Source organism: Sarcophilus harrisii, chromosome 1, assembly GCF_902635505.1.
Source record: "Sarcophilus harrisii chromosome 1, mSarHar1.11, whole genome shotgun sequence".
Classification (NCBI taxonomy): Eukaryota; Metazoa; Chordata; class Mammalia; order Dasyuromorphia; family Dasyuridae; genus Sarcophilus; species Sarcophilus harrisii.
This window is the reverse complement of record NC_045426.1, coordinates 167,638,070-167,658,525: the sequence shown is the minus strand read 5'-3', so window position 1 is coordinate 167,658,525 and position 20,456 is coordinate 167,638,070.

The following is a 20,456-nucleotide window of genomic DNA, read 5'->3' as shown; positions in this document are numbered from 1 at the left end:
TTTCATAAGAAACAAAGGGCTGGGGCAGGAATGAGACCAGAGGGAGGTTCTGCACTCTTCACTCTCTGCCCCATAGGATCCCCAGACCTGGGGAGAGTTGCACACCCTTCATGAGGATTCCTGTAAGTGAGAAAAGATTTATTTATAGGAAGGCATATATCAGATTTTGGGAGGATGTTTTAGTAGATAACCCTTTGTAAAAGCTAATTAGGTCTGTATGACTAATGGAGTTTGATTGGAGAATACCCTCCATGCTGTTTCTTGAGTGACAGTACAAGAGGATGGTTGCAGCCCTTCAGGAATACTCTGAGATTCCCCAGGAGAGAAGTAGTTTTCTGCCTTTTGGAGACTGACAAAGCTAGGGAGAATTGGGGAAACAACATGATGAGATCTCATCTGGTTGTGGTATGGAAGTAAATAATTCAAAACACTTGCCATGATATGTTTCCATAAAATCTTTTGCAGGGAAGCTGAGGATGCTTATACTCTTGAAGATTATAGGGTCCATTCAGCTGATTTTGCTCTAAGTTGTGTGGTGAATATTCTATAAGGCTCCTTCATGATAAAACTTAAATTCATTGCCTCAAAGAAGAGCTGCAACAATTTCTAAAGAAGGAACTAATTCACATGATCAGAAATGAGCCAAGACATTCTTACCAATAAAATAGATCAACTCAAGGCACCAGAATGTTGATGACTTATGTTGGGGTAAGAAATGAAATGAAAATAACCAACATTTATACTAAATGAAGGTTACTAAGGAAGAGACATGGAGTTCAAAAACCTAGCAGGTCTCTCTCCCTACATTCTTCTAAAGGGTTAACTGGAATCTCTCTTCATAAGGATGTTTTCAATAAGGGTAAAATGAATGCTCCTTGATAAAGGAGAGGCATTTGGAGCAATAGCCAGAAACTCTAATTTCTGGTCTGGCAACAGGTAAGGATGAGACAAATGAGGTGACTGTTCAAAACTGCACAGATAATAGGCAGTGGAGTTGAGATTTAAAATAATGTCTTGACGCTCAAAATTCAGGAACCTTTCATTGTACATTACTGCCAGGCCAGAAAGCTTAGTTTTCCCTCTCCCAGAGGTTTGGGAAGAGCATGTAGATATGTTTAGAGGTGAAGATAAGTAAAAAAGAGATTAAAAAGTCATCCTTACAAATGTTTTTTTCCTTGAAAAATTTCCAAGTAATTAGGGAATAATTAGAGCTAATTAGCACTGTGAAATTTTCCTGAATAAATGATGATATATTCCTCCTGACCAAGTTTCTAAAGAAGGATGGGAAGAATTTCTGTTTTTAAAACAAACAACCCAGTCACCAACCTCAATCCTGATGTAAATAGAATCAAGCTATCTGTGTAGCATCATGTTGGAGTCCTTTCTGTGATAAATCCTTCTCAAATACCAACTTTATGAAATGTCAACTCAATTGGGAAAACTGTACATTTATAAAATTGCTTAGAAATCTAAAAATAAAACTCTATTTTTTTCTAGATGGCTGAGAGCAATATGCAGCATCTTTATGTTTTTACCCAGGATTCAGTGTTAAAAGGGAATTCTCATCAAAATGCAGTGTAAGCCCCAACTCAGACAATATTAGAAAATCCTCAGTTAACTTAATGATTTCTTTACAAAAATGATGAGACTAAGTTAACCTGGAACTAAAGATAATGAGACCCTGACTTTTTAAGCAGATTCTAACTTTAGCTGACATTTCAATAGAATAGGCCTAGGCAGGACAACCAGAGAGGTGATTGATTGGGAAATGGGGGATATGAGATAATGAGCACTCAGGCAGGCTAGTTACAATTGGGGTAATGAATTACCTCCCAGCCAAGAGCAAATGAGCCAAGACATTCCCTGGAACAACTATAGAAAGTTGGGTTCCATTGGCACCAAATAATTCAAATCCTTTCACCTGTTTGTCTTCCACTATGACACATTTTCATTTTGGCTTCATTAAGGAAAAGATTAAAAGCTCTTATAGACCTTTATAAATTAGGCACACAGATTATTGTATTTCTAAATAGCCAAAGTGCTTTTGATAGAAATAGAGCATTTACCTTAAAGATTAACCTTGCTGTCAACTAGAGGAAAAATTATTCTGGAAATGAATAGGACCAGTCTTCACCTGCCAAAGAAAGTTTGAAAGCCTCAGGCTAGCAACTGAAACTACCCTATTCAAACATTTAGTATCCAATTTGTAAAGAACATCTATTATTTTCAGTGGCTAGGTTAAGAAGTAATTGGAATGGGAAAAAAGTAATTAGAAAGAAATGTGATAGAATAGCTTGGGCAGATGATTAGGAGTTAGGCAGTGTAGACACTGTTTGGACAGCTAATCAATTTCCTACCATCCCAGAAAGGACCTCAGGGACCATCTATCCAGTCCAACTGATACTTGAACAATCATTCTATCTGCAGCATTCCTGACAAGTGGACACCTAGCCTTTATTTGAAGACTTCCATCTCATTCACTTTGGACCACTATTAATTAAGAAGTTTTTTTATTAAAACTTTTAAATTTTCAAAATTATTCATGGATACTTTTTCAACATTCCCCCCTTCTTCCCATCCCCACTCCTAGATAGCAAGTAATCCAATATATGTTAAACATGGTGAACATATATATTAAATCCAATACATGCAAACATATTCAGACAATTATCTTGCTGCACAAAAAAATCAAATCAAAAAGGAAAAAAATCAGAAAAATTGCAAGCAAACAACAACAAAAAAGAGTGAAAATGTTACGTTGTGATCTATACTCAGGTCCCACAGTCCTCTTTCTAGTTGTTGATGACTTTCTTCATCACAAGATCACTGGAACTGGTCTGAATCGTCTCATTGTTGAAGAGAGCCACATCCATCAGAATTGATCATCATATAATATTGTTGTTGTATATAATGATCTCCTGGTTCTGCTCATTTCACTTAGCATAAGTTTATATAAGTCTCTCCAGGCCTCTCTGAAATCATCCTGCTGGTCATTTCTTATAGAACGATAGTATTCCATAACATTCATGTACCATAATATATTCAGCCATTCTCCAAACGATGGGCATCCACTCAATTTCAGTTTCTTGCCACTACAAAAAAAGCTGCCACAAACATTTTTGCACATATGGGTCCCTTTCCCTCCTTTAAGATCTCTTTGGGATATAAGCCCAGTAGAAACATTGCTGGATCAAAGTGTATGCACAGTTTGATATTTTTTTAATCATAGTTCCAAATTGCTTTCCAGAATGGTTGGATCCATTCATAATTCCACCAACAATGTATTAGTGTCCCAGTTTTCCCACATCTCTTCCAACATTTGTCATTGTTTTTTCCTGTCATCTTAGCCAATCTGAGAGGTGGGTAGTAATACTTCAAAGTTGTCTTAATTTGCATTTCTCTGATCAATAGTGATTTAGAGCACTTTTCATATAACTAGAGATAGTTTTAATTTCTTCATCTGAAAATTGTCTGTTCATATTCTTTGTCCATTTATTAATTGGAGAATGGCTTATATTCTTATAAATTCTCGGTATGAAATGAGGCCTTTATCAGAACCTTTGAATGTAAAAATATTTTCCCAATTTATTGCTTCCCTTCTAATTTTGCCTGCATTAGTTTTGTTTGTACAAAACTTTTTTAACTTATCATAAGTAAAATTGCCTATTTTTTGTTCAATAATGATTTCTGGTTCTTCTTTGGCCACATATTCATTCCTTCTCCACATATCTGACTAGTAAACTATATTTTGTTGTTCTAATTTGCTTATATTATTACTCTATCCATTTCGACCTTATCTTGATATAGGGTGTTAGGTATGGGTCAATGCTTAGTTGCTGCTAGTTTCCAATTTTCCCAGCAGTTTTTGTCAAATAGTGAGTTTTTATCCCAAAAGCTGTCAAACACTATTTGTCAATGACTATTTTGTTCAATGAACATAATTTAAGCAGTTTTGTATGTAGTGCAGAGCCAAGACAGCAGAGAAAAAGTAGCAACTCATCTGATTCTCCCAAAACCCTGTATGAAAACCTTTAAATAATAGCATAAAATAATTCCTGGAGCAATAGAACCCACAAAAAGATGAGTTAAAATAATTTTCCAGCCAAAGATAACATAGAAGATCTGTTGTGTCTCAGTGAGATTAGAACACAATCTAGGGAAGGCCATAACAGCACAGACAAGGTCCAGAAAATTAGGAATAGCTATTGGGAGCTACTGAATCAGCAGCAAAAGCAGCTGCTTCTGGAACTCTTAGCTCATAGACAGGAAGGAGGTTGAACAACTGGTCAGAAGGAGATTATAGGGTCTGTATCCCAAAGACACTGTAAAAAGAAGAAAAGGATACCAGGATAAGTAGAAGTACCTCCAGCTCATGGCTGCATTGAGCACAGGAAACTTTGTTACAATTCCAAAGCAGAAAAGAGTGTTTGTCATCACTCATAGACCAGAGCATTGGCAGAGAGATTAGGAAACACATCTCTTCTTAGATCATACCACCATAAAAGAACTGAAAACTTCTTTAAAATTTTTTTATTAAATCTTTTTATTTTCAAAACACATACATAGATAATTTTCAACATTCACCCTTGCAAAACCTTGTGTTCCAAAATTTTTTGCCTCCTTTCCCCCACTCCTTCCCCTAGACACAAGTAATCCAATATATATTAAACATGTACAATTCTTCTATAAATATTTCCACAATTATCATGCTGCACAAGAAAAATCAAATCAAAAAGGGAAAAAATGAGAAAGAAAACAAAATGCAAACAAAAAAATTTTAAAAAGTGAAAATACTATTTTGTGATTTAACTCAGTCCCCACAGTTCTCTCTCAGGATGCACATGGCTCTCTTCACCACAAGAGCATTGGAACTGGCCCGAATCACCTCACAGTTCAAAAGAGCCACATCCATCAGAATTGATCATCATATAATCTTGCTGTTCCTATGAACAATATTCTCTTAGTTCTCCTCATTTCACTTAGCATCAATTCATGTTAAGTCTCTCCAGGCCTCTCTGAAATCATCCTGCTGATCATTTCTTATAAAACAACAATATTCTATAACATTCATATACCATAACTTATTCAGCCATTCTCCAACTGATGGGCATTCACTTAACTTCCAAGGAACTGAAAACTTATAAGTCTTTAGAAATATCTCTCAGAATAGTAGCACAAAATCCCTGAGGTTTGGGACAATGTGCCCTTCTGGACACCTAAAATCAAGAAATAGGCTAGAAAAATGAGCAAACAATAAAAAAAGTTCTGACTATAGAAAGTTACTCTAGTGACAAGGAAGATAAAAATACATACTCAGAAGAAGGTATAAATTCAAAAGTCCTACATTCAAAACCTCCAAGAAAAATATTAATTGGTTTCAGGCCATGAAAGAACTCAAAAAGGGTCTTGAAAATCAAGTAAGATTTAGTTATTTTCAGCAATACAACTATCTAAGACAACTCTCAAGGACTTATGAAAAACATTATCCATTTCCAGAAAAAGAACTGATGGGATCTGAATGCAGACTGAAGCCTACTTTTTAAACTTTATTTCTCTTGAGGTTTTTTTTTTTTTTTTGGTCTGTTTTCTTTTACAACATGACTAATATGGAAAAGTTTTGCAAGATTACATATGTATAACCTGTTTCAAATTGCTGCCTTTTCAATGAAGGATGCAGGGTAGGGAGGGAAGAATTTGGAACTCAAAATTTTAAAAACATATGTTAAAAATTGTTTTCATATAAAAATAGGGGAAAATAAAATAGCAAAATAATTAGGAAAAAATGAAGTTTTTTTTCCCCTGACATCAAGTCTAAATGTAATTCTAAAATTTCTACTTAATCCTCCAACTTTTAACCTTTGTGGGGGCAAACATAAGACCAATCTTTCCTTTCCACAGTCTTCTCTTGATATGCTGAACTTTCTCTACAATGCCACAACAGCCTTCTTACACTGGAAGTTTGCTCTTCCTTTGGTCTTATCACACTGGAAGGGCATGCTTTCCCTCTGGGCCCTCCCTCTGATTCGTTAGCTTCTCCCAAAATCTCCATTTTAAGGAAGGTGCCTTGGCCAATCATGATTTTTCTTCTCTAAATTCGACTCTTGGGTCTCCAGACTTCATCCCTCTGACATATGTGGATACATTCTCCTTTCCCTCTATCTCCCCCTTTTCAGTCTTCTTTTATTTATTGTCTCTAAGTTACTTCAAGATTAGAACTGTCCTTCTTTCTACTTGTATTTATTTTCTCAGAGCTTAGCATAATATTAGGTTGTGGTCAACTCTGAGTAGTCCTTTTTTCCTACAAGAGACCTTCAGACACTAGAAAACAGCTTTTGTTTCCCCCTTGAACTTTTTCTTCTCCAGGCCTTCAAATCTCGAATCCCTTCAGCCATTTCCAATGTCCTTTGGCTCTTCCAATGGCTCTTCACTGCCATTTTTGTTTTTCTCTAGATACTCTCCAAAGTTGGGAACTTGAATATGAAGCTTTGATTTCCATTTTCCCTCTCTCTAAAATGGGAATAATAATCATCTTTAAGCTCTTCTAGGGCTGCATCAAAGTTGAATTAAAGCATTTTAATATCTCAGGATGAGATAAAAGCATTTCAAAATATTTAAATATCTGAAGGTTTCTTGAGATGACATTGGTCAAGATGATTCTTGAATAATCTTCAAAAAAGACCTGTTTAAAAAAAGAATAAACAAAGAAAACTCTGAACTTCCTCATTTTATTTGTCAAAAAATGAAGAAACAAAAATAAATGTTTTCACCCAAGTCAGGGTCATCAGTCTTTACTTCTGCAAGGCAGAATTGTTGAAGGCAATATAGAATTATTTCTTTTCATTAGCCTCCTTGGCTTAAATTACTTCTTTTTATAGGATAATAGGATCCTTTTATAGGGTAATACAATCATACATTTGGTTGAAAAAGACACTGAAGGCCATTAAATCCAACCCATTCATTTTACAGATGAGAAAACTGAGGCTCAAAGTGGTTAAACATCCAAAGATCCCACAGCTAGTAAGTGTCTGAGACAGGGTTCCAACTTAGAACTTCCTGACAACAAATACAGTGCTTTATTGCCTGTACCCCCTAGTTGCCACCCTAGCACTAAAAACAGTCAAAGACCCTTCCCAAAGGAAGGTTGAAAAAATGCTTACACTGCTAGATAGCATATTATCTTTTGACTGTTGTTTCCTGAGAAAACAAGATGTTTTATTCACAAAAATATGTATTTTTGTTGTATAGTTATTTCAGTTAAATCTGACTCCTTCAAACATTATTTTAGCAATCCTTTTTGTGACAACAAAGTACAAGAAATAAAATGGGTCCCCAACAGTTGGGAAATGAATAAACAAAATATAATATTTGAATGTAATAGAATATTTCTGTGCATAATGATGCATATGAAGAATTTGGAAATTCAAGAAGATTGATGTAACTAATTCAAAGTACAGCAAGCAGAATCAAAAAGAAAAATTTAGAAAAAGACCACAATAATGTATAGGAACATAGCACTGAAGTACCTTGGCACTTTCCTCAAAATAATGACCAGAGGAATAACTTCAGAGGAATAATGGTAAACCATGCCTCCTATTTCTCTCAGAAAAGTGGTAGACTATAGATGGACATCAAGTTTCAAACATGACAATGTACTTATTTGCTTAACTTGACTGTATTTAACTGTTAAAAACAAAGAGTTCTCTTGAAGTGATGGGAGATTTCAGGAAATGACAGCTATTTAAAAAATTAGAGGAATAAACATTTTAAAAAAGGAAAAAAAGAGGCATCTAGGTAGTATATAGAATAAACGTCTAGACATGAAATTAGGAAAACTTTTGTTCAAATGCTACCTCAGCATGAGCTAGCTCTGTGATCCTGAGCAAGTCATCTGATTGTTCTTAGCCTCAGTTTTCTTAAATGTAAAATAAGTAGTAATAGCCACTACCTATAAGATTATTTTGAAGATCAAATGAAATAAGATATATAAAGTATATTGCAAATCTTAATATATGTTGAGGTAAATTATTGCTTTAATTAAATATTATTCTCCTGAACACTTGAAATATCAAGAAAAATGAATTTCTTTTTTCTGCATAAGTACTAACTTTATTGTAACTTGATTGCTGGATTGCAAAAAAAAAATTTTTAAGCAACAAGATACAAAAAGTATTTGAGCATTAACATCAGGTGATTAAACAAAGAGGCTGGCTGGTTTGAGGCAAGTGTTTATGCATTTATTATGAATTTTCTAAATCATACTCACCCCAATACTGGTCTTTAAATCATTATAACTATGTTTTTAAAGAAAAATGAATTTCAAGTTTAGCAACATTAGAAACCCACACTGTGCCCTTGGCTAGCACTGAGGATTTTCTAGACTGATTTGTATAGATAGGCTCTTGGGACATTTATCTAAATTCACTTTTTGGTGAAATGATTTAATTATCATTCTTCAGGTACTTCTTCATTTTGTTGTTGTTGAACTGTCTGGAAACAAACTCCTTCACTCTTGATTTTCCCCTTGGGATGCATCAAAGGATTGAGTTCCAGGCAGCTTAATGAAAGACAGGGGTCTGTCAACATTGTTTAGGAAATGAACTAATTGTCTGAACCACTGAGTGCCTGTTGGCAGCCTTTCCTGGTTTGTCAGGGGTAATAGTCCAGGCCCTTAACTCTAGACCTGAGAATAAATGTTAAAAAAAAAAACCCACAAGCTTTTGGGATCTGTGGAATTCTCCCAACTGCTAATTACCAATCTGATGATAGGCTCACGCAGGTGGGCTCACATTACAAATTAGCATCCATGAGCATCCTGGCATCACCCCAGCAGGACTGTTGGGCTATTTCTCTGCTGGAGTCACTGATGTTTGATATTAATGTATTTGGTCTAATTGCATGACATGCCATTTCCAGTATGGTTAATAGAGCTTATAAGGTACAGGTCAAAAGTTTCTTCTAAAGAGATGCTTGTTAGATCTACCAGCTGTAGGCATGGGAAGATTTCAGGTTAACTCATTCTACAAAATTTTAACCCTTCATTAGCTTGGCACATATGATGCAGAGCCATTGCTTCTTATGTAAATAGACTGTAGTATTTTTATTTTTATTATAGAATCATTGAATGTTGGAGCCAAAAGAGACCTCATAGTTATTTAATCTAATGCTTGCATTTATTTTATTTCATAATTAAAGAAACTGAAGCTTCCCAAAGTTGTGATTTCCATTTGATAAATATCTGGTGTGTTTTATGCAATGTACTCAGCTACTATAATAAATGAAAACAGTGTATGCCTTCAAAGAGTTTGCTATCATAGCAAAGCTGGGATTTGAACCCAGATCTTTGGACTTCAAGTTTGTTACTCTTTCTACCATCCCCCTCCCACAAACAACATCCTTAAAAGGACTCATCTTCAGAATGGGATGAAATAGGGCTCAGGGGTTTTCTAACATAAAAGAAATTATTGAGCAGCCATCTCAGAAAGTGGTAATTGGGACATGCCAAATTTGCATTTGGAACTAAACCTGTGTCTGCCATGACATTCATCCCATAGTCACCCAAGGTCTTCTTTCCAAAGACTTCAAAGCAAATTTCAGAAACTTCATTAGTCTCTCAGTTGGACAAATACCAACTCTTTCTCAAAGGAAGAAAAAGAGAGGTTATTTTAAGACAGAGGACATGGTCTAAGATGGAGGTCTGACCTTTCTAATTTGGGGGTCATCATTAGTTAGCTGGGTGACCCTAGATGGATGCTTCTCTTTCTTCTGTTCTTCCTCCCCAGGCATTTTGTTTATGACCTTAGTGCCTCTACCTAGGAAGTGGTGACAGTTATTATTCATCACCTCCTTCCCTGCTAAGACATAAGGATTAAGTGAGTGCCTAAAAAAAGCTTCAAGGTACTATCAGCCAAATGAGAGATAATTAATTCTGACCTCTCAAGCACAGTCATATAAGTTTATAGAACAGAAAGAAAGATGTATTTGCTACTTATTGTCTTGATACAACTACAAAAGAAGTGTTCCTAGGCAAATTATGTAATACCCAGGGTTTGGGTACATCATGGAATTGTTTCAGACACATTGCATGGAGCTAGATGTAATGAATTGTTTGTTTATCCTATCCACCATATTTCCAAGACTGCTCTTATTTCAAACAAATTCTCTGAATTTGGGGGGAAAACCAGCTATCTCAGTTATTTTAGAATGAGATTTCCCTCATTCAAAAAGTCTGACCCTAAAATCTAGGATAATTACAACATATAGAATCTCAGAGTTGGGAGGGATTCAAATCCACCTTATCCAAATCATACCTCACCAAAAATTATGTCTATCAAAAATGTTTACTTCTTAGCACTCTAGGAAGAACCCTAGGGAGAATGTATTCATTTTCTTATCAGGCCCAGGAAATTTTGGATCACTATTTAATAAGTTTTGTGAGTATATCTCAGTTTGACTTTGGTGTGGTATGATGGGAAAGATCATTGATTTGGAGAATGTAGGTTCAAATCCTGCTTCTAAATCCTATCTGTGTATCCTTGTATAAATTAATTTTACCTGACCCTAGTTTCTTTGTTTGCAAAATGAGAGACTGGATTAGGTAATGTATGGATTGGATAACATTTGTAATGTGCATAAACCAATCTTAAGTGCTTAAGCACATGGTAGGCATTTAATAAATGTTTTTTTCTATGGAATCTCTTCTGGTTCTAGAACTAGGGTCTTATTTTTTGGTCTGGTTGAATTTCCTGAAGTTCCTGATTTTACTGAACTATCTGAAAATCTGGAGAATCTCTGTACCAGTTCAGGTTTTTCCCCAAGCCAAGGCTAACTTGGGATAAACCTTTATTCTTCCTATTTCCCTCTTTCAGGATAGAAGAAAAACCATGACCTGTTCTTGATTGACATTACAAATTCAACATGAAACATGGTCACTCATAGAATGCAGCAAATAGAACATCCTGGGCAATCCTAGAATTATATGTCTGTCTATCTATTTATCATATCTATCTGTGTGTATATGTATACATGTATGTATGCATATATATGTATGTATAAATATATGTGTATATTTTTACCCATAATTCCTCTCCAAAAAAATCCAGAGATTTGAGTATCTCACTAAACACATCACATAAGGTACAGAGGCAGCACAGTGGAAAGAGAATTTATAATCATAGCTCTTTTACCTGTTAGTTGTATTACCTACTCAAATCATGCTCATCATATATCATTTTCTAAATCTTGTGAACTGGTAGACTAAACCCTCACTAGAAGCTTCCTGAAGTTGGTTTAAGGAAACAATTTTGTATTATCAAATAATTTTGCAATAAAAATGGAACTGTGATTGTTATTTTTAAAAATATTAGAGCTAGAATCTCTATCCAGCTAAATAGTAGTAGAAGATGTCATCTTCTGGACTAAAATGAGGTCACCTAATACCTCTAACATCCCACACCAAATTAATGTTGTGACAATGGATAATTAGTCAATCTGTGTTCCTGCTGGTATTTGTTTATGCAGCCTGGGTTACTCACCCTACCCTAGGCAAGCTGATAAACTCTGCTGATCCCAGTGGAAAGCATGAACCCCAGCTAACAACTTAGAAACCCTGGGATATTATAGAGAAGAAAAGATGAAAGAGAGGAGAAAGTCTTTGATCCCACTGTAGAAAAGTTGGCATGTTTGAACAGATTCTTCTATGGGATGACATAATGAGATTCTCCCCTAGCAACCTGCATTCTGGCTGCATTGGAAAAATCAACCCTGCTGCATTAAACATTGGGAAGAATTCTGGCATTTTGGGTTCAGCCAAATGCCTGCAACCATTTTCATTGGGTAGAACACAATGCATGTTTTGCCAGCACTGGGTTCTAAAGACAATGTGAATTTTGAAGGGAAATTTACTCCGTATGCTTCCATATCGCCCTCAAGCAGAAATTCATTCACAGTCTCTTTTGTAATCGCTATTTGATGTCCAAGAAGTCTAATGAGACCTTTTTACAAGCTGTTTTATTTTGAATGGGGAAGATACATTCTGCCAGAAGTCATTTTCCAATGTGAAACACAGAGAATACAGTGTCATAATGGATCAAACCTTTCTGGCTCTGCGGAAGAAACCACCCAGTCAAATAACCAATGATCCTCTTGGAGCTCCAGTCTTCAAGCAATATTGATGACCAGTACCTATATATGTGTTAGATACACAGGACAAATCATAATGTATGTGTCACCTCTTTTTCCTCCACAAGGGATTTAAAGGCTTGATTTTAGGCCAAGAGGCATAATTAGGAGGCAAGTGCATGTTCATAATTCAGATTAAAGGATGATAGATGAAGAGCTCTTGGAAGTCAATGAGTCCAATCCCATCATTATACAGATGAGGAAGAGAGTCCCACAGAGGAAAAAGTCCCACAGTAGCATGTGGCAGAATCAGGATTCAGATCCAGGACTTCCCTCATCAAAGCGAATATTCTTTCTGTTTTCTTTCATGCTTTCTCTCTAGATCCATACAGTATTTCAACTAGAAGTTCATAGTTATAGATATGACTATAATAATAGCACCTGTCTCCTAGTTGTGAAGATACAGTGAGGCAATATTTATAAAGGACTTGGTGAACCTTAAAACATCAAAAAAATTGCTGTTATTATTATTATTGTTATTGTTAGCTCTCATTTTATTTCCTGAGCAGCAAATATATGACTAGGAGTAGGAAAGAAAGAAGAAAAACAGAAGGATAGATAATCTGTCTTTCTATTCCCATTTACATCCTCTGTTGTGAAGCATTTGTCACTCTTCAGGGCCACCCCCAACACTTCTGGCCCATTCTTCCAGGGCCAACTAATTAAAAAGACCTGCTTTTAAAGAAGTCTCCAGATTGGTGAGTCTGCCCAATTCAAGCCCAAGACATCAGTGAAGAAGTTGAAAGACACAGAGTAAGGGAGAACATTCATACTGGAGAAGAGTAGTCCAAATATGATGCTGGGAGCAATGGGGATTCAGCAAGGGTATTGATAAGAGAAGAAAAAGCATTTTGCCAGTAATATTTGGCAGAGTTGAGAGGTGAAGAGTAGGCATGCCAAGGAGATATGTGATAATTAAATCAGCAGTATCTCCAATTTGCTGGTGTAATCAGTAAGTGTCAGGTTTTATTATAAGAACTGAATTCCTTAGAGCAGGTCCTGTCATGGATTCCTTCTTAGAATAATGCTGTTAATGTCATAATATAAAATATATAAAATTATAAAAGAAGCCAATTATGTTGAAATAGCATAATGTATGTATGTATGTATGTATATGGCTCTTTCTTTACATATATATGTATGAATATATATATTGTTTTGGGTGTGGCTGTGAAGAGTGACATGTGCTTCACCAGAGGGTGTGTATATATATATGTTTTTCATGGTCCCTAGGTTAAGAACTCCTGAATTAGAGGTTCAGGAGATCACATGTAATGAGTCTCATGTAGGACTAAATGATTTGCTCCCTGAGCCTCACTTGGATGGAAGAGGCTTCAGGCCTATTATTCTGATGCAGCAGTTAGAGAGCAATTGGGAGAATAAAAGGATTTCAATATTTATTTATTCATTCATCCATTCAATAAGCATTTATAGCATTATACTACTTTTCTAGGGATACAAAGACAAAAATTAATAATTTCTGATATTAAGGACCTTACATTCTTTAAAATTTATTTTATTTTCCCACAATAGCATACAAAAAAAATTTAACATTCATTTAAAAAATTTCTGAGTTTGAATTTTCTTCCTCCCTTCTTCCTCTCTCCCCTTGTTGAGAAGCCAAGCAATTTGATATAGGTTATATATGTGCAGTAGTGTGAGACGTATTTCAATATTAGCCATGTTGCAAAAGAAAATACAGACCAAAAAAAGGCCAAAAAAGTATCCTTCAATCTTCATTCAGACTCTACCAGTTCTTTCTTTGGAGAGTGATAGCATTTTTCATCATACTCTTTCAAATTTGTTTTGGATCATTGTATTGCTGGGAATAGCTAAGCCATTCAGAGATGATTACCTTACACTTTTACTATTACTGTGTACAATGTTCTCCTGGTTTTGCAAGAAGCTTATTTTTATAGAACATAATATAGAAGACAGGAAGGAGTATGGTGGTAGAAGCATTGAATTTGGAGTTAAATGATGTATCTGATTTGACTCTACTGATGATACTTTTGTGACCACTTGAGCAGATCACCCAACTTCCTTGGGATTCCATTTCTTCATGTGCAAAATAAGAAGCATATGACAGCTGACCTGTAAAACCCCTTATAATGATCCTCTCCTTTTGTACACTTTACTTTCTAGTTCTGTGAGATTATTCAACCACTTTTCAGATTTGAAGTTCCTCCTCCTTGGGGAAGATAGGACTAAATTTTGTATTAAAGAAGATTGCTTTTGATTATCTGTTGATATTACAAATAATTGACATTTGCACAGCTCCTTAGTTTGCACAGCTCCCTTTCTTCCTCTGTCTCTCCTTTCATGCCTTCTTCTTCCCCTCCTTTTCTTCCTCTCTTTCTGTAGAGTAAATTATAGACTTGTGTGTAAAATGTAACAAATCATAAAATCAGCTCAGGGTGAGGGATTTAAGTTGTCTCCTATATTTATAGTATACAAATTTACAGTATACAAATTATGTCATTTTAGCTTCACCACAATCCTGTGAGTTAGATGGAAAGAGAGAACGGAACATTAAGTTGGGCCCATAGTAAGCTCTTTGTCAGTGTGATTGCCCCCAAGAATCCATTTCTCCATTTTTATTTTATCCTTTTCCTTTTTAAAAAAATTGTTTTAAATTTATAGAATAAAACAAGTATTTCTATAACACTGAATAAAAAAGATGATTACACAAGAAGCTGCAAATCTATTATGTACAAACACATATGTAAAATTTAATCAGTTCTTTCCCTGGATACAGACAGTGTCTCTTTTCATAGGTCCTTTGTTGTTTTGTTTTTGATTTGTGTATTTATGATAAGTCAAATCCTAGCTGTGGACTATCTCTGTGCCCAAAACAGTTCTGGGTTGTAGTTTCCTCATCTGTATATTTATGACTGTTAAGGAACCTTTCAAAACAACTTATGATCTAGCTCTAAAAACCTTACCCTGAGTCCATGGAAATCAGCCTGTCCTATTTTGTGGAAGTCATTGGATCTGAGAAGAGCTTATGGAAAGACTTGTACAAAATGGTGAAGAGCAAAGTGAGCAAAACTAAGAGAACATTATATATAATAACAGTAATATTGTTTTAAATATGACCTTCAGAGAAAATGCTGGATTGCACTATTTCCCACCCTCTTTATGTTCCTATTGATGGGTAACAGTGAAAAACAAGAAATGTAGAGAAGTTAAAGGATCCACTGACATTTCCAGTTGACATTGGGTTTCATATTGCTACTAACTATAGACTAACCACTGGATTAAGACTCAGAGCACTGAGTGTACCGGGCTAGACCATCCTACTGCCTTTCTGGGTCTCTGCTTCAGTGTCTCCTGTAAGATGGAGATAAATAACCTGTTCATTCTTTACCCTGGAGTACATGATAAAGATTAGTCTGACAGTATCAGCAAGGAACTCTAGTAAAAAGTCACTCAATAAATGGCAACTCTTACTACCATTTGACATGGATGAGAAAACACAGCATTTGACTTGTCTGAGAGAAGCTAGAAATGTCAGCTACAAAGTAGCTATATAGTTCCTGTAATGGTTAAAAAAACGTCATATAGTGCCTGTCCTTTTAGGCAGCAGCAGGCTTATTGGACAGAATGGCAATTTAGATTGACTCTGTTTGGAGTCTGTTACTTGATACATTTTTAATGGAAAATTGTTTAGTATCCATTTACTGGAAGCATTGCTTCTTGGGCTTATGTTCAGTCAGATCGTGCTCATTAAATGTGCTTGCAAGCTACATATGGTCGTGATTAATAAACATCCTGGGGGGGGGGGGTTCTTCTGTTTTCTGACTTGCACTGTCCCATCCTGCCTGCCTGCCTTTCAATAGTGGGGTGGTGTAGAGTTTGGGGTATCATTCACAGAGAATCAACTCGACTTACGGAGTTAATTTAGCATAGTAAATGCTTGAGGGGTTTCTGCTTGAATTTAGGTTCAGGTGTGTCAATATTTACAATTTGCTGATGAAGTAGGAATGTTTCTCCCTACACATTTAAAGTGTTCTAACATTATTGGGAAATGTTTTTTTGGAACAGAACTATGATTTCATTAATATAGAGAGCATCCTGAACCAGGGCGGATCTGCACCTGCTTTGCAACTTAGAGTCTGGGAGAGTTGCTGATAATACTGAGAAACAAAGACACCTGCACAGTCAGAAGGTGACAGTCAGGATCTTACCCACTTAGAATCTTCTCTAAGACTTTTCAGAAACTTAGTCTTCATGGCCCTGAGGTTGGCTCTCTAGCCTTGATTCTATGTTGCTTCTATTTTAGTGGTTTCCTATATAATAGAATAGGATAGGGTGGGATAGAATAGGATAGAATAACAGAACAGAACTTGGGGGGAAAAAAGATGATCAAATATTCACCCTACCCCTTTTTTATTATAAGGATGTAATACTATGTGATTCAGAACATTGCATGTAATTCCAAACTCACTAAACTAATTTTTTCTCCCTTTCTCTCCCTTATGCACTCCGTTCCTTTCTCTTCCCTCCCTCTCTCTTTCCCTTTTTTTCTCCTCCCTTCTCTCCCTTTCTTCCTTCCTCTCTTTCCTTTCTTCTCTCTCTCTCTCCCTTTCTCTTTTCCCTTCTTTCCTCCCTTCCCCTTCCTCCTTTCCTCCCTTTCTTCCTCTGTCTCTTCTTTCATGACTTCTTCTTCCCCTCCTTTTCTTCCTCTCTTTCTGTAGAGTAGATTATAGACTTGTGTGTAAAATGTAACAAAATCATAAAATCAGCTCAGGGTGAGGGATTTAAGTTGTCTCCTATATTTATAGTGCATGGGCTCTGAGGCATCAGTTTTTGTTGTTGAGGATTTTATATAAACGTCTTCTCTAGTTTATAGTTATATTCCATAAAAATAAAAATGCCAGATATCTGAATTCTAAATAATTGTAAAAATTATCTATTATTAAAAATTTTTTGTTTGCATCTTGAAGCTCCAGGAGTAAACTGTCCAAGTTTCCTTGGGCTATACAAATCTACACTAATCTCCCTTTTCTCTGAGTTTTGATTATATTTATACCTTTGTTACACATATTTACTCCTAATTATATATATTGTTATAGTTACCTCTTTTCTTGTTATGTTGCAACCTATGTGCTCTTTAACTAGATTAGAGATACTCTGAGGACAAAGATGAATTTATTTATTATTTCAGATATTTCTTATGCTCTTCACTGTGGTGCTGATCACATGGCTGGTGTTCAGTGACAATTGTGATCATATAACAATAATAATAGTTCACATTTTATAGTATTTACAAAAAATTTTATATGCATTTTTCTTTAAACCTCATGTAATATAGATGCTATCTTTCTCTTTCCTCAATTTATAAATGAGAAAATTGATTCTCAGAAAGATTAGGGGAATTGGTCAAGATTATATTACAGTATTAGGACAGTCAGGAATTAACACAAAGTATTTTGATTCTGACTCCAAGTACAGGGTTCTTTTGGTTACACCACACTATGATGTATAACATCATATCATCAATTCATAGAAGATGAAGCATCTTAGTCTTAGAACTCAAATATTCTGGACTCTAGTGCCTTTCCTACTAATTAAAAAAATCTTCTAAGTAACATTATATCCTATTATGCAACATTCAGAAAACACTTATTGATTCCTGACTGTATTCAGTTTGCTAGGATAGACTCTGAGGTACTCCCTCCCAATATAGAATAAATGATGCCCACCCTCAAGTGAGTGATTGATTTTAGTCACTTATATCTAGCTGGAGAGAGAAGATTAAAACACAATACATACATAAAACAGATGATTTACATAGACAGATACATGTATATATGTATGTTTCCTATATATACATATACATATATACACATACAATGAATCTATGATCTTATTGATTTTGGAATTCCCTTCAATGTGAAGATCATATGCCACTGATGCCTGCCCATTCCATGCTATTCTTATCCAGATGGTCTATCCCAAATCCTGGAGACCTTTACTTTATTCCAACATGGCCAGAGTACCATTTGAGTAGTATGATTATTTACCTTCATCCTTTGCTCCTGCAACACAATCAACTCATTTTCTCTTTTCATCATATAATTCTTTAATGACAATTTTTACTATTGTTTTCCTTTCCACATTAATTATATATTATATCTCCCTCACATCTTTATTGCTCCGTGTATGATAATTGCATTTAGTTCTTTGGAATCAATGGTTTTCTATAAATTGTTGCAGTGTAATATATTTAAACCTCATCAGGATACCAGTGTATTTGTAGAAGTTACATAGGAAAGCTTTCTCAGATAAGATGAATATGAAAAACGAGCTAGAAGGAAAAAGTAAGTATGTGCCATTGGAAGGCACTCTAAACAGGAGAAAAATATTCAGAGGATTAGCTTGTTTCAAATTAGGATCAGATTTCTAGATGTAAATGTCTTTTCTTTATGCACTGGTGAATCTTACCTGAGCAATCATTTGTATACTAAGCTGTTTGTTTGTATATACATAACTTGCCTCTTGACAGGTTAAGTGGAAATGGAAAATGGGATTGTTGAAAATGTATGTGCATGTTTGTCAAATGCTACACCTATTTCCATGATAATGAATCTGACTTACTAAGGTGTGAACATTTCAGAGTGAGATGAATTTACAAGTATCTTAATAGTGTGGGAGCTCCCATACTATTAGAGCCTAGAAGTTCAAGGTTGCCCAGCCAAATGCCCAAAGAATGTGGAACTAAAATCAAGAGAGCCACACATCTTTATAAAAATTGCCCAACTGGACCAACTGTATACACCCACTTGATTACTCAAATTTCAACAGGCTGAAAGCCAAGTTTTCTGAATTCATTTCATACTGGTGATGGCCTCCAAAAATAATAGCGTATGGTTTTGTTTGGGTACACAGTAGTCATGGATGATATATTAAAAAATAACAGCATACACTGGAAATTGGCAATAGATTGAAACTTGGAAGCATGGAGAAAGTGAGAATCATTCTAATATGATCCCATCCAATACTTCAAGCATTTATTAACTGCCTATGTTATACAATTCACTGGGGATATAAAAATAAAAATGAAAGCCTCCCAACTCAAAGGGCTTACAAGGGTATTATGGGGAAGTAGGATATATACATTGGCAAGCAACCATAAGGCAACTTGAAGGGAGGGAGGAAGGGAGAAAAAGAGAGACAGAGAAAGACAAAGAGAGAGAGACATAAAGAGAGAGATACATATATAGAGAGAAAAAGATGGAGAAAGAGAAAAATGAAGAGATAGAGACAGAGAGAAAAAAAGGAAAGAGAGAGAGAAACAGAGACAAATAGATACACACACACACATATTCAAAGAGAGAATGAACATTTAATGACATCATGATGTACAGGCTTGTACTAGGGGTGATATATGAACTGACTTTTAAAATAAGGGGAACAAGTATTTATTAAGTACTTATTATGTGCCAGGTCCTGTGCTAAACACTTAAATACATTTCTCACTTGATCTCATTTGATTAAAGAAACAACCTGTTACAGATTGTAACAGGAAGAGATGACTGTATCTGATTTATTCAATATGTGGAATATAGAGTCATAAGTAATTAAACAAACAATGATTTATTGGGAATTTATGATGCGATTAGTATTGGTTGAATGCCATGAGGAAACGAGGTCAGGACATAGTTTCTGCCTCAATGAGCTTACTGTATGCTATGAGTACTTAAACAATCCATTTACTATTATAATGGCTACTAAGTATGGTATACTATAAAATAGAGAATAAGATGCAATTTCTACATAGTGCTCTTAGGATACAAATAGACATATATTCAGTTCCGCTCAATTCATTTCAATTTGATGATATCTTAAAAATATATTATATACAAGTCAGTGAACTAGGGATAGAAAGATGAAATATAGTATAGTTCCTGTCTTCAATACATTTATAATATAATTGAAATTAATAAGGTACATGCTCAAACAAGTTTGATACAAGTTTGTAGAATATGATTCAGGTCAAAGAGAAGTCCAAGTCCAAATCCAAGAAGTACTAGCTGGAATATCAGAGAAGGCTTCAGAGAAGAGGTGACAATTGAATTAGGTCTTGAGGGAAGAGAGAAAGAGATGAGCCGGCAGAGTTGCAGAGGAAGGGCATTCCAAGCATGAGAAATGGGAGAAAGAGTTTATAAATACATGGAGGGAAGAAAGGGCAATATAAAATTAAGGAATGGTTAGTAGTTCAATTGGGTTGGGAACAAGGAATAGTATGCAATAAAGGTGGAAACAGAAATTGG